We start from the raw sequence: 16695 nt of genomic DNA on the forward strand, positions 1-16695 counted from the left end.
TGAGGCTACTGTTAGGAAAAGTACTGCAAACATTGCTATTTCAGGTCAGTCAGGAACCAACCTGACATTTAAACTAAGGGATCCATATCCTCACGGAGTGTAAACTAAGTTTTTTTCAAAATGTAAGTAAAATGAATGCAGCCTAGCAGGCACAGCCCAGGGCATGTTGCCCTGCAGTTATTCTGCATTTGCAGTCTCCTAAAAGGGAGCACAAGGTGTAAGTCCCCAGGAGTGAGAGCACTGCATTCCATACAACCTTGAATCAACTTGCAAGAAGGCCAACCCGTGTTGCTTATTGCCATTTTGGCTATGAGTATAGTACAGACTGTTCCTTCACATACTCTCATTTCTCCAGATTCTTATTCCACTTGAGCAGTGTCCATGCCCAGGTTTGGTGCAATACTTGTATTGCCCTGATCAAAATTTCTCATAGTATCAGTAGCAGACTTACCAGGAGATCCAGCATCAGCACATCCCTCATAATAACCTCGGAGAAAAGATGGCTCTGTTTATTGCTCTCCCTAAGAAAATCTTTTCACTTAAAGCCAGTATATGCTAGAAAATAGGAACAAAGTCAACTATTTCTTGTAGCTTCTAAATAACAAAGAATAAGGTTGCTATATAAGTAGGGATGTGAACTAAGGTAGATTTGGCAAAAGTTGCATCTCCTCTTCTATGTGTCACCAGTTATTTGTGCTTGCATGAACTGAAATCCAGCTTTTAAGAAAAATGAGTGTTTAGAAATGAAAAGTTTGGTGGTTTTCTAGCTAAAACGTAACTCATGTTTTACATTTGGAATTGAAAGTTTCATGAAACGTCTTCTCTGGCCTTGGATGATTCTGAGGTATTTTTGTTGGGCCCCAAACTCTATAAACTATCCACCACTAACAGCTTGCTTCTATGAAAGTCTGTTTCAAACTTCAGCAAAACACAAAGGTTAAGTCCAGAATAATTCATTCTTGTAAAAATAAATAGATAAATAGCTCCCCTATAATCACATAATTAGTGGTACAATGCGTTAACCACTTTTGTAAAAGCAATTTAACCATTTAACCATTCACATTGTCAAAAATATCACTGACCCAGTTACTTAAAAACAATTGCTGAAATGAATGTTGTCTTTTATTATAGTATTAATATGGGGCAGATTTTGCTATGTGCAGACAGAAAACCAGACCCTTCGTCTATGCAATCCCCCAGTATGATTTTTGACTCCTTCCCAAGAAAATGAAGTTGGGGCAGGATGGCAAGGATCCATACCTAACCTAATCATTTATTCACTAGCCAAATTTCCCATATTCAAAATTAAGAAAAATTGTATCTCAGTGAACTCAAAGCATGTGGCACCTAAAGCTTTACTAATGCAATCATACTTTGTAGAACAGAAATGCCCACCATTGAGTCATTCACTCCCTTTAACATAAGAGCAGCTGAAGAAATTATGAGGCTAGATTCTCTGTTTGCAAACCAAATAAGATCCAGGGTAACAAAAGGGATTTTTAGGAAATTTTCCACCCTCCATTGGAAAACAGAGATCAAGATGATTAGATCTAATGATGATTAGGTCTAGTTTGATGTGGGAATTCAAACAATGGAAGCAAATACTTTCATTTTAATTTAATTCAAGTTCATCACCATTTCTGCAAATTTTCTACAGCTTGCAAAATATTTTATCTTCATAAAAGATCTAGTTCTTGTGTATGAAAAGAGTTTTCCACTTGCCTGCTGTCGAGCTGTTAATTGTAGAATAACATTTCTCAGTATGTAGAACATTCTTAGGGATATATAAAGGAAGAAATATGGACTAAATTCAGTGGGTAACTTTTACAGAAGCTGAGCTTTCACAATCAACAATTGAAACTACTAAGCTTGTGAAAGATACTTGCAAAAAAATGGAGTAATTTGTTCAGAAGAGTCTACCTGCAGATATAAATCTGAGGTGTGCACCAAATCTACTGGTAACAAGAGATGCTATGTCTGTACTGCTCACTTTTTCGCTGATGCACGTATAAAAGTACTTTAGTAGGAATCTTTACCACAGTGTTTTTGAGAGTAAGCAGTAAAAGCAGCATGCAATAAGAATAAAGTAGCTGTTTGACCTTAAAAGATAACAGAAATACTATGGGCTTGATTGATTTCATTTTGAGAGTGAGTTCAGCTTTTAAAAGACTGGGAAGTGCCATTACAGTAAGTTGTAATGATTTTACAATAACAGCAGATAGCAGACGGCAACAAACAACTGCACCCAAAATACCTGACTTGCTATTAAACAGCTCTGCAGCCCATGTCTATCATTCTGTTGCCTGTTGAGTTTAAAACAAGATTTTTTTTTAAGTCACTTTGATGGCAGGACTGAGAGAAGAATGAACAGAACTTTCAGAAATAAATGTCTACTCAATTATATACATTTCATTCTGCGTTTTCAGTAAAAACACAGAGCTCTCTCAGACTCAATCACTCACATAAGTACAGGTTCAGGCAAGCAATAAACTAATCAAGACATTTTCTCTACAAGCTGGAGAAAGAAGAAGAGGGAAAAAAAGAGCAGCTTATATTGTTGTAGTTATTTCTATTTTAAAATACTTAGGAAGAACTTAGATACCTCAGTGACAGGCCAGTTCCTAGATGGACTGTACAAGTAATCGTGCAAAGAATCACAGCCAGGGCAACAGCATCAGGGTTTGTTGTCCACATAAAGCAGACTGGCACATACAGCTCCTGTGATACACTTGGAAGCAAGCAAACCAATTTTCCAGGAAATAGCAAGGAAGAGTTATTAAATAATAGACGTGGTATTGAAGCCAGTCATTTGGTCTGCAGTGGTTCAGAAGTTCTGCCATACTGACAGGGTTTGGAACTCACCCAAGTCATATCAAAGAATGCCACTTAGCACTAGTGGTGAAAATCATGAAAATTTAGACTAGGGCTGTAAGGGCAAGGGGAAGAATGTGATGTAGGATCAGGATTGCTATGTGTTGGCTTTTTGTGGAAAATAACCTATAGGGTCAGTCTGTCTGTAAAGTGGACAATCTTTTACCAAAAAGACATCACAGAGTTTTAGATCAGCAATAACCACCAAAAAGTCTGAAATTTGGATTCAAGGAATTCAGATCTTAGATGATTATTATTCTACAATTGCTTTTGTTCAAAATGACCCCCATTCTACAAGTCCACACTATTAAACAAAGCAATCACTTGAAAAGACCATCACCTGATTGCTGTGTGTGAGTTTCCCACAAGGAGCCTCTAGTGCAAGCACAGGAATTTATTTGCAGCCTAGATAAATGCAGTTTAGCACAGATCTAGGAATAAACACTGAAGGCAGTGTCTTGTTATGCTAAGCAGGTAGTATTTCTGTTCATTTGCTTTCCACTCTTTTTCTCGCCTTAAGTGTGCACCTCCTTTTAGAAAAGTAGAATCCCGAATCTACTCAGTTCATATTTTTTTATTACTATATAAAAAAAAAACCAAACCAACAAACCCTGAAAGTTAAATGACACTACCATGTAGAACAAAGAGGGAGAAAACTTCAGTGTATCGGGGGAGGCACAGGGAGAAGGGGAGGCAACAAACTCATTGTGTTGTTCCGGACAGGCAGGAAGAAAGATAAGATGCAAGGGATGTGGTTTATTTTAGCTGCAGCTTTATTAACTCAACTCCCCTGGGAACTACTATCAATAACTTGTACAGTGCAGGTCGTCATTCTTTCCATAATTATTCCCACCTGCTGGAGAGCTGCAGTTGGCCTCCTTTCTACCATCACTCCTCCCCTCCCCACACACACCTCCACAGCTGGTTACCAGCCTGCTACTGACCAGCAGACCCATCAAAAAGGGTAACAGGGCTGGAAGAGAGTTATCTCCTTGCTGTTACAGCAGTTCCGGCTCCCTCTCAGTTTCCCTCTCAGCTATACCTTTCTCTAAGTCCTCCTGCACTTCCAGTTTATCAGACATTTAGGTATTCAGGGAAGAAATAGCTATGCTGTGCATCTGCCACCTGGAGAAGACAGCAATTGGCTTGGTTGAGCTTCTCCACCCTCCTCCCTGTTCCCCAGAGTTAATTCACATTTACAATTATGCATAAAGCTCAGTGTGTACAGACTCAGTAAAGTGCCCGAACTAGAAATAAATGTCATTTAGCCAAAATGCTGATTATCATGACATTTAAGATTGCTGTAACTTTTACTTAGATCAATATTTGAAATTACTATTTTAAAATAGTAAAGGAAGTGTTTCTTTATATTAGTCAGAGAAAGTAAGAAGCAAAGAGCATTCCAATTCCCATAGTTGTTATATATACATAAGATGATCTGTTGACCTCACATTCTTGACTTTGTTCTTTAGCAGCTCTAGGAATGAGTATGGTACCAGCAGGAAAAGAGAACAAAGAGCTTGGAGTAAGAGGAAGGATGTGTTTCACAAGATCCTGAAAGGAGGTTGCGGTGGCAATGTGCAGGTCTGCCTCTTCTCCTGCATAATTAGTTATAGGACTAGAGGGAATGGCCTCAAGCTGTGCCAGGAGAAGTTCAGGCTGGATATCAGGAAAAAAATTATTCTCCAAAAGAGCAGTCAGGAGCTGGAATAGGCTACCCAAGGAGGAGGTTGAATCATGTTTGTTGGGGAAATATTTCTTCAAGGTAGATGGTTGGACCAGATGATCTTGGAGGTCTTTTCCAACCTTGGTGATTCTATGACTCTATGATTGTATCACACATATGAGAATGAGACACACCTTTTCTCTGCATGCAAGACAGCCCCTTGGGTTACTTAAACAAAATGTTTATATGAGTTGCATGTGTGCATGTCTGATATAGGAGTGTATGTGTGCACTCCTTGAGAACTGCTGTGCAGAGAAGGACTCGGGGGTCCTGATAGACAAGAAGCTAGACATGAGCCAGCAGTGTGCACTTGAAGCCCAGAAGGCCAGCTGTGTTCTGGGCTGCATTAAAAAAGGAGTGGCCAGCAGGGAGAGGGAGGTGATTTTCCCCCTCTACTCGGCTCTTGTGAGACCCCATCTGGAGTACTGCGTCCAGGCCTGGGGCCCCCAGTACAGGAAAGGTGTGGAGCTCTTAGAGAGGGTCCAGAGGAGGGCCACTAAGATGATCAGAGGGCTGGAGCACCTCTCTCATAATGAAAGGTTGAGGGAACTGGGCTTCTTTAGCTTGGAGAAGACTCTGGGGAGACCTTGTGTCCAGGTCTGGAGCCCCCAGTACAAGAATGACAGAGAGCTGTTGGATAGGGTCCAGAGGAGAGCCGTAAAGATGTAGGGGAATGGAGCACCTCCCCTACAAAGACAGGCAGAGGGAGCTGGGCTTGTTCAGTCTGAAGAAAAGGTTGCAGGGTGACCTCATTGCAGCCTTTCAGTACCTAAAGGATGTCTACAAACAGGAGGGGAATCAATTCTTTGAAAGGGTAGAGAAAACAGCAGGACAAGGGGAAATGGTTTTAAGTTGAAGGAGGAAAGATTTAGGTTGGATGTCAGGGGGAAAGTCTTTACAGAGAGAGTGGTGGGGTGCTGGAGCAGGCTGCCCAGTGAGGTTGTGGATGCCCTGTCCCTGGAGGTGTTCAAGGACGGGTTGGATGGGGCCCTGGGCAGCCTGGTCTAGAATTAAATGGGGAGGTTGGTGGCCCTGCACATGGCAGGGGGGTTGGAGGTCCGTAATTCTTGAGGTCCATAATCCTTGATGTCCCTTCCAACCAGGCCATTCTGTGATTCTGTGAGATCTCATGGTGGCCTTCTAATACTTGAAAGGGAGCGTATAAAAAAGAGGAGGAACGGCTGTTTATGAGGGTGGATAGTAATAGGACAAGGGGGAATGATTTTAAACTGAGACAGGGGACGTTTAGGTTAGATATTAGGAGGAAGTTTTTCGCACAGAGGTTGGTGACAAACTGGAACAGGTTGCCCAAGGAGGCTGTGGATGCCCCATCCCTGGAGGCATTCAAGGCCAGGCTGGATGTGGCTTTGGACAGCATGGTCTGGTGGTTGGTGCATGTAGCAAGGGGGTTGAAACTGGATGATCATTGTGGTCCTTTTCAACCCAGGCCATGCTATGATTCTATGATTCTATGATTCTATGATTCTATGTATTCACTGGCAAGAACATGAACCTGTGTGTCCAAACCATGTTGGGAGGAACAAAGGATGGGCAGTGGGAAAGACAAGAAAAATGCAGTCAAATTATACTCCCATTACAAGTTCATCTTTTAAGTAAATAACCAATTGTACATTCAAAGACATGCAAATAAAAGCCATTTATCAGGAAAAATGCACAAAATTTCCTGAAGAAAATTCCATTTAATAATCAAAATGATATGACTGTTGCATCTTAAAAAGTAAACCGTTGTTATGCTTCTGATCTGTTATGAATTTTTATTTATTTTGGCAACATATTTACATCTTCTATGAATTATCAGTGAATGTAAGAAATAACAGATAACAGCATACAACAATCAGCATAACAGATTTGATTGAAAAATATGTATATATTTTAAAGCCATTAAAACATGGTCGTATACAGTAGTTTTGCTATCACTTCCACGTCCTTTTAGATAAGTATCTCCCTTCTGCAGACAGCCATTAATGCAGATACTAACCATCCCTTCCAAACTGTCTCTCTTTTTTCTTCTCCTATTGCAGAATTAAAATAATTAAAAATTATACTGATTTTAGACTCAGTATGAGACCAGAAATAAGTCTGTTCACGTTGACGTCAGAGAAAATGGCTCATGAGATTCTGGCTCCATGAATACATAAATAGAAGGATTTTGCATTTCTTTTTGGTATTTATTTATTTCTTCACACCTAATTAATACATGAAATCAGTTGTGTAAAGGAAAAAATGTATATATCAAAATAGAACACATTTTCATCTTTTTTTTACATTTTCTGAATTAATTGCCTTAAAAATGAAGTATTGAAACACAAATAATATATTTATTTCTTGTAAAAATATGTCATGGGCAAAATGTTGAATGTTGAACTGCTTAGAGAAATTTACTCCTTTCCATTTTTCACAAGAAGTTCCACTATATGAACTGATGAATCTTTTCTGGAACTGAAGAGATTTGTCTCTGTTCTTGTATGCAGAAGAATGGAAATATGGTATTCTATCATTTTGCTGTACTGGGTCCAGGTTCATTTGATTTTTTTCCTAATGTTTTGGAAATATACATGACATGAAAACCAACGTCTGGCCCAGTAGGAGATAGTAAAATACTTCACAAACACCAGATGGGATTTTAACAATGCTTGTAAAAACATAAAATGCTTGAAGCGTTTTCTGGAAACCTAAACCCAAACACGTTCCATCTCATTATAAGCCCTTTTTTCACCTAGTGAATTCCTTTAAATTTTCTGTTTGAAGACTGACAGTGTAATAGATCTCTGCTAAACAGAAAAGAAACCTCCAAATCAACCTCTTTGGAAACTAATATTGATACATATAAAATTCTTGTGTGATGTCACCAGCGTAACTCCTATGTAATCTTCATAGCATGATTGCATGGTCTCAAAAAAAGAAGCCAAACAAGAAAAAAAACACATCATGGTATTTTCTGTTCCATTATTCTATTAGATAACTGAAGCATAATATACATTACTGCATTTATGTTTAAACAATCAGATAATATTTTAAAAGTAAAAAAGAAGACTACCTATCCATCATCACATCAAAAGAAATGAGTTCCTACTCCTCCAGGATTAGGAATGCAGCAGAATGGAAAAATTCAAGAAATCTACTTTTTCCACAATATATACAGTGATTTAAATTTAAAAAAAGTATTGACAAGAGTTATTTAGATGACTTTCCAGTTTATTTTCTGTTTGATGCATTTTACTTTCAAAGCTTTAATCTCAAAATGTAAGGCAGTTATAGTTGAAATAATATGCATTAAAATGGAATGATATATTTAGAAATGATCAAAAAAAGAACCATTCATGTCAAAACAGTGGGTAAGCTCACAGTCATCTCAAATTTCAACATACTGCATTGACAAAGGATGAAGAGAATCATCAAAATCTTGTAGGTTTTCCCTGGAAGGAAAAATAAATTGTATGAAATAATTTAAATTAAGTTAATTTAAATGCAATATAATATAATTCTTTAGAAGGAAACCATTTCTATATAAAAGCAGCCTTACAGCCTACTCATTCACTGAAATCCAAAGAACATTAGAACTAACTGGATATTTTTATGTATGCATTACTGAAGTATTTTATTTTTCTCACAAACATTTCTTTTTTATGGAGTGGCTTCACTTTCCTGAGCAACAGATGAGCAACTCTCATACAATCTGATATTGTTGTGCCTTCGTGAGACAAGAAGTTCTTTCAAGGCAATATTTGTCACCAGCATTAATAGGCATACGTGTGTGTTTTACTGATCCAGGAGCCCAAGACTCCTTTATTCTGTAAGTGGCAAAGCCAAACTTTCTGCTTTCTTTTCGAGAGCAGACCTTTGTGATCAGAGTTTAGCACTCTTCTCATCGTGCTCTGGGAGCTAACTCAACACCAGGAGAAAGGAAGGGAAATGCCTGAAGATAGCCAGGGGTGTCAGCTTCATGGGCTGCCAGGATCATGCCTGAGGACCTTTAGGCAGTACCAGAAGAAAGTAATGCTGGGAATTAGCTTTTCTGGAATCTTCTTTAGGAGTTAGGTACCTTATTTCAATGCAGATTCACCAGTCGTCAACTTTTTAGACATTCTGGGGAAGGAAAGAGCAGATAAACATTAATAATACAAAATAGATGAGATTAGTAAGATTTAGTTCCAGAAATGCCTGTTTCCATTTGAAGATACTTAATGGAGTGTGACACTGTGGGTGTTTTCGCAACAGGTTCATCAGATTTTCTCAGTTGCAATTTATGTTTATTATTTCATTTTAAAGAGGTGACAAATTTGAGACTCTCTTAGAATACACACTTCCTAGCTGTGACTCTTGGATGAATTTATTTTCAAAAGTACAGTAAAGCCACAAATGAGTTATCTTTAAATAAGGTAACTATTAAGTGTCTTGGAGTTTCCCTATCCCTTTGCACCATGGGCCAGCATCTCACAAGGTGAAGCCTGATATCCATATGTTTTATGAGCCTAAATTTTGCACCAGCAAGTGCCACAATCGTATCTTCAAACATAGACTTAGTTGAGAAAACAGATGGATATTTGGGTGATTGAAAGCCCAGTGAAGACTAATTGAATCCAGTGTGAACATTTCCACCAATTTAATTGGTATTTATGTTCACAGCAGGACTATATTTTTATTACGAAATTAAAGATTTCTGTAGACAGGTACATAAAACAAGCAGTAAAAGCGTGGAGGCAGAAACATCCTGACCTCTGGTTTGGTGTGTGAGAATCCCACACTGAAGGTTGTCCAGTGAAGAATGATTTCAGCAAAGCCAGTGCTGAAACAATCGTTTCTTGTTATGCATTTTGTGAAGTTGCTTGTTCTATGACTTTAGTAACAGATATCAGCTAAGACACTGAAATACTGTGCATTATTTATTGATGGCATTTATTCTCTTCTCCTGTGGTATATTATTGTAGTTCCTGAGAGTTTGATTTGAAATGTTGTTTCTGGGTTTTTTGGTTAAGTATTTTTAAAGCCTTAAAGCTACCAAGATAAAGAAAAGGGAAAGCCATAATAGATTCTACTCATGAAAATTTTATTTTGGTTAAGTAATGTATGTGCATCAACTGCACATTTGGCTGCATCCACTTGCAGACAAAATCTGTCTCCATAGAGATTTATGTGCAAAAACTGGAGACAAACTTCAAAAGTTGGAGCACTTTCGTGGAGATCTTTTTACAAGGTCCTACAATTTGAATTCACCAGTTCCACTCATGGCACTTCCTGGAAGCCCACCCTAATTCTGAGTGTACAGTAGCAAAAGAATCAGGCACTGTATATATTCCTAAGTGAGAAAGATATAACAGTCAGCATCCTCAGGGAATTCACAGAATATAACCTGTTTCACTGTTTAGTTGTGTACTAAAACATATATTTGTACAATTGTGGTCTTTTCAGTATTTTTATTTCTCTATAATCCCATATAATTTCTATCTTAACTTCAAAGTTAAGGTATGTGCAGGGTTTCTTTTGTGAACATCAGCCTTCCACACTATGCCTGAAGTGTACAAGTCAAAGTAGTTTTTCTCAAGTTTATATTCATCAGCATCACCAGTAAAAGAAGCTCTGCAGCTGGACCTCCATTAGCAATGCTATTGTGCAAGACTGATAATAAACCAAATCATTCTCACTGTATTTTCTGGCTCTAGAGAAAGAGGAAAGCAGCTAAAACATACTGGCAAGAGCAATGCCACCTTTGGAAGAGCTGTGAGCACCACATGTTCCAGTTTTTTGTCTGCCTGCTGCCCACACATAACTGCTGAAGGACAGGCTGCAGGCTGCCTGGTGATGCATAGCGTTGGATGTGGGCCTGCACTGTCTTCCATTTGCTTGATTTTATGCTTCAGATTTCCTTAGCCTGTACTTGAGAGACTTTGTCAGTCCTGAAGGAGTAAGCCTGTGGTTCTGTGGTTCTGTGAATTACGAGAGCTTTGTCATCGGACTGTACTCATCCTTAGAGTCAGCACAGTGAGCTGGCAAGACTCAACACACAACGAGAGCATGCAAGAGAATCAAAACTGTACCATTTTTATGGTGCACTTTCGCTTTATATACAGAATTGCCTTCCGAGTTCCATGCTGAGGTATGGCCTCTGAATTTCAGTATCTCACTTCCCCTCTTTTGAAGATGGCTATGTATATGTTATTTAGGCTGCCACAAGAATAATAAAAAAAGCGAGTCACACTGAGAGAATATTTTTCCCGTTTCTTTTTGGCTATGGAATGCAACTGTCAGTTATTTGCGCTGGTGTGTCTATGTGTCCAGATGCTGCTTTTCAAGTAACACATCCTACCCAAACTCCACATAATGGCTCCATCCACATCTAGAGCCTTCAACTGCTTTGGGTTCCCACTCCTACCTCCTCTTTCTCATCCAAGAGAGAGTCTATGAGGCTGAATGAGTCCTGAATTATAATCCTTTTAATGGACCCAAATACTAACTGCCCTTTGTGTGTTTGAAAATTTACATCTGGAAACAATAATAAAGCCACTTTGCCTATAAGTAACTTTATCCATTCCACTTACAATTTACAGAGCATTTTCTTTGTATTTCTATTTAAATAATTTGGCAAAGAGATCTCTCAGATCCTGGCTGATTCTCCTTGTCTTGGCTAAAGGGTACAGTGTACCCTTTCAACCTCCAAATGTGATCTTTCAGGCTCTTCTGAACAGAAAGCTTCTCTTTGAAGTGCTGAGGCAAGCCAGTGAGGCTGGTTCACCCTCCTGCTTCCAGAAAACATATTATTCACAAATTGGAACACCTACTCAACTGTATAGGACCAAGCTATGGGCTTCGATACAGCATATTTCAGCAAACATTAGCCCTTGTTATTTCAGTAGAAAAACATAAAATGGAATAAATGATTAAAAAAGAATTTATTCTTGTATAAAAGCAGATATATTGAATATAAAAAGAGCTTAGGAAAAATAAAACAGATTTCATAGAATATAGACTGCATTTTAATGAACAGTGCATGCTTCTCCTAGGATTTTTTAGGCAGCATATGGAAGACTTTTTTTTCTTTTTTTTTTTTCTTTTTTTGTCTTTTATAATAGAACCAAATTGGCTAAAACCCAGATGTCAATGAGAGTAGCATGTTCATATTTTTAAATTAAATGGCATTTATACTAATTACATAATTGGTTCTCCAGTACTTTGGAAATGTGCTAGAAAATCGAAAAAGCATGCATAAATCTAACACCTAAAGCCATGCTCCTTTTTTTTTTTTTAGAAAGCAGTTACTGTTCAGTAATGGCCTCAGTTCTTCAAGCATATCTGTGCTGTGCAGCATCATCTAATGCAGCCCCTCAGTCATTCATGTGAATTGAGCTAGCTCTGCTACCTGAGGCATTTGGCCAGAAAGAAAGGCAAATTCAGGTATATTGATATACAAATACACAGGCAGGCAAACAGCCATGCACTGTGGCATAATTTATCCCTTCTGACTGAAAATTTCCACTAAATTCAACAAAAATTAGCAAAACAATGTGTGAGCTGAAAGATTAGTCCCTACAGCTGAGGAGTTGAGATAATTATGGAAGGGAATGGGTTCCTGAAACTACACTGTGCTCAGTGTGAGCTGATCCCCCTACCTTTCCTAACCACATCCTAGCTCAATTAACTGAAATATTTTTGTCACAGAAAAACCGAGCCTTGAAACATCATCACACAAATCCCAGTATGTGACAACCAGGCACAGACTCAGATATGAACAATACAAATTGTTTATTATAGGTTCTCACATCATTTACACACATTCACAGGTTTTCCTTCTTTAGCTTTCCCATCCACCTTTACACGTTAACAAAGTGTCCCACAAACAGTCCTTAACTGTGCATACAGGTGCTTATCCAATCAGAGCCATGGGCAATTTCTTTTGCTTTTCTCTTCTTCTAGAGACATCCATGGTTCTCTGCCTTGCTTTCTCATTCTGTTCATCTTGCTTCACAGCTGCTGCTCTGAATAGTCTTTCTTATATTCCCACACAAGCATCATGTGTCTCAAAGCCAGGTATAAAGCAGAGACAAGTTTCCAGTTTGAGGATGCTTTCAAAGCAAGTTGTTTTCCTAAAACTCCAAAAGCAATACCTCCTGTTTATTTCACAGAATCACAGAACTATAGGGGTTGGAAGACACCTCTTGAGATCATCTAGTCCAACCCTCTGCAAAGCAGGCCTCCTACAGCACGCTTCACAGGTAGGAGTCCAGGAGGGTTTCCATTTCCACAGAAACCACAACATATACAAAGAGTACAATAACACATTTTGATAGAACAAATTCTCAGCCACAATACAGTATTTTTCAACACAGCTAGCACCATTAGCTACATATTTTTGCAGCAATGAACAATACCCAGCGTGCCGCACTCGTCAAAATCTACACCAGAGGAAAGGACCCACAGTTTCACAGCTGCTGTAACTGAGCCGTTGCTAGGAAAATGTTGCCCATGCAGTCCATCTTTTATCAGTCTGAACAGATGAAAATCAGAAGGTGCCAAATCCAGACTCAGTGGTGGGTGTGGTAGGAGAGTCCAGCCAAGACTGGCAACGTGCTCCACAGTTTTAAAATTGGTGTGGGTCCAAGAGTTATTGTGTTGCAGCAGAACAGATGTCTTATTCTCTGATCTGACTCTGACAGTTCAAGCCTTCAACATAGCATCGTGATGTAGCCATCAGAGTTCACGGTTTGTCCAAGTTCCAGAAGGATCATTTCTTTGCTATCCCAAAACACAGTGCACATCACTTTACCCTCTGAGGGCTGTGTCTTGAACTTTTTCCTCAATGGGAAATTCACATGTCACCACTGCACAGACTGCCATTTTGACTCCAGCTCATAGTGGTGATGCTACATCTCGGCACCAGTGATGCAATTCAGGAAGCTGTCACCTTCAGCCTTGTATTTGTTCAACAGGTTCTAACAAACTTGCATACGGTGTTCTGTTCCTGTGTGAACATTCATGGGACTCACCTGGCACAAATTCAGAGATACTCAAATGTTGCCAGCATTGTTTCCAACATATTTAAGCCAATTTTCAGCTCCTTACACAGTTTCCTGGTTGCAATCTACTGATTCATGAGGATAAGCTGATCAAGACTCTCTTCGTTTCTTGTGTGACAGCTGTGCTGATGCTTGATGGCCATCTGGAACATGGCTTGTCTTTCACGTCACTGTCACCACTGCTGAAACACACCCCCACCATCTCATTGTGCTCCCATCCACTGTTTGGTCTCCATAAACATTCAGTAAGCATCAATGACTGTCAACGGTACCATTTTTTCCACACAAAGGAATTCAGTGATACATCTTTCCTTCATATGCATTTCCCTGTAAGACACTGTTTTGTCAGACTGCCCCTTTTGCTGCCAGCTGTTACACAGCAACAAAATATAACAGGATATTAGTGGGAAGGTTCAACCTCTACTGCCATGCTAACAACATCTGCCTCTGATGTCATGGACCAACAGAATGAAATAGGAGGCATTACTTTCAGAGCAATCTTCATAATTTAGAGTGGTAAATGGTGTCTATTGACAGTGTCTTCATGGGCTTAATGCAAGTGAGTTGTGCAGACCTATCTAATACGTGCTGTTGATACAAGGGCACTTCTGAAGTAGTCACATTATCAGAGTGAGTTCTAAAAATGCCCAGTTTATTAGTGCATACATCATACAAAACCTTAACTACAGATGCATTCAGTTGCCTTTCACATACCTGAGGGAGTATTGCTGTTTCTGTGTACTTTATCATGCCTATGTATGTATCAAAAGGATAAAAAAAAGTTACAGATGTGTTAATATAGCTAAAATCATTTTAAATATATGTACATTATGCTACAAAGTAGACTGAAGAAGGATTGAGTCTTCTCTGTAGATAACATCTGGTAGGTGTTACAACAGAATAGACTCAATTAGGGGCACATGCCAGTACTATCATTAATCCCTTGGACTGCATTGTAGGTTCAACATTTCAGCAAGTATCACTGATACAAAACAACCTGTAAAACATAAAGTAACTTCAAAGCCAGCTTTGTCCATGACATATTCAATGCCAATTCCTTCTGGTAAAACAGACCGGCAACACATTAAGGATCACATGAGACTTTTCCAGCTTATCTTTGTACCATTCAATTATGATATTTTTCTATTTCCTTAAAATTTGTCTAGTGAATCGAGTACTTTGACCAGTGAAAACTAACTAGTCATGAGAACTATTGCCATAAAACTGCCAGCATGTTTTGTATCCCCTTCATCATCCTGTTACTTATATTATAGCTGAGTACATCACTGCTAACAGGGGATTGAATTGGTCATCCTGTTTCTTAAAGATTCCAAACTGTCCCTTTAGAATTGACCTTCGTGGGTTAGGCTGTAGTCATTAAAACAAAACAAAACACAAAAACAAACAAACAAAAAACCAAGAACTTTGAAATACACTTCATAATAATTCTGATAGCATATTTATGAAGACAGCTTTCCTGAAGATTAATAGAAAAACCATGGTCCTTCTTTTGAGGGTTAGCTTTAAATGGAATCACAACACAGGCTCAAACAAACTTTTCATCTGATACATTCATGGCAGGATGAAATGGAATCTGTTGTAAGTAAGCTGATCTCACTACTTTTTCACATCTAATTCAAACTTGTCAGATAAGAACCGGAATTGGTTTTCATCCATGGCCTGAAGAACCAAGAAAATCACATTGGACTCCTGAGTAAAAAAAGGGAAAGAAGTATTCACAAAAGCTAAGTCTGGTCTTCAAAGAACAGACTGGCTAGACTACCTTTACTGTTGATAGAAGAAAAACTGTAGTAAGGGAAAAAAATCAAGAACACGTAGAACATGGCTTTTTCTCTGAATCATCTTCTAAAGAGGTCTCTCTCTCTTGAGAATACTGTATAGGTTTCCCTGCTTCCAGATGGCAAAGTAAACTTTCATATAACCTGTGTACTATTGTTCAGTACTTTGAGGAAGGATGGTGAGCTCACATTCATATATTCTCATGCCTGTGCAGTGAATGGTTGTGGAAAGCAGCTCTGTGGGAATGGTTGGTCACAACACAGGGTGTTAAAAGTATTCCTTTACTTTCATACAGTCTGTGTATCTTTTCCTCATTGTACAGGCATGTTGGAGACTATCAGATAAACCCCCAGTCTAAAATCCAGAGCCTAGGATTCTTTTCCAAACAAGCTGTATGTGATTTTCCCCAGCTTTATTAATCAGTTGGTGCAGGGAACAAGAAAGCATTTTCATTAATGGCTGAGGAACTCACCAATCTGCAGCCCTGTACTCTGCACCTGTATTGTATTTCTCTCTCCTTGCTAAGGCGTGCTGTTAAGCATAGAGGTGAAGTGCCGGAGGCGGATCCAGGACCCTGTCTTTACACAGACAGAATGACATTTTCTACCTTGGAATACAAAAGACCATTCAAGATGAACATTGGGTTAAAAGCTGTATTATACAAACTCTTTTTCATAACTTTAATGTTCCTTTTATATACTACACGTGTTTAGTATTGAAATATGCAACGCTGTATATCAGATAGAGGAAAGGCTGAAGAAAGCAGAAGAGATCTGATTCAATCTTTAGCTCATGGAAGGACCAATTTCAGCTCAGGTTGCTTACGGGCTTATCCAGTTGAGATCTGAAAAGAAATCAAAAGATCCTGACGTAAGTTATGCTTGAGAGTATGGGAATGGCTAAAAATAAGTTACAGATGGGATATTCATTTTCTGCTGAGTTTTACACAAGATAGGGATTGTTATATTGCATCCTTTCTTCTCCACCTTTCCACCTCTTTTAGCACCTCAGAATTTAAGTGTTTTAAATAAACTACAACTCATTTATTCTCAATTGCACTGTTTGAAAATGTATTCTGGAGAAAGGCTCAGAACACCACCGGCAGCCAGCAGAGGGGGCCCACGTTTTTAACTTGGTTTGGTCTCATTGAAATCCCTAAAATAAAGAGCGTACAGCTTCTGCCTGAAAACGGGAGTGTGGGTTAGAGATGGTAGCCAAATTACTTCTAATTTGAGCAGAAATCTCTCTCTTGTGTGTGTGTGCTTTTGG

Source organism: Lagopus muta, chromosome 1 (genome assembly GCF_023343835.1).
Source record: "Lagopus muta isolate bLagMut1 chromosome 1, bLagMut1 primary, whole genome shotgun sequence".
Lineage (NCBI taxonomy): Eukaryota > Metazoa > Chordata > Aves > Galliformes > Phasianidae > Lagopus > Lagopus muta.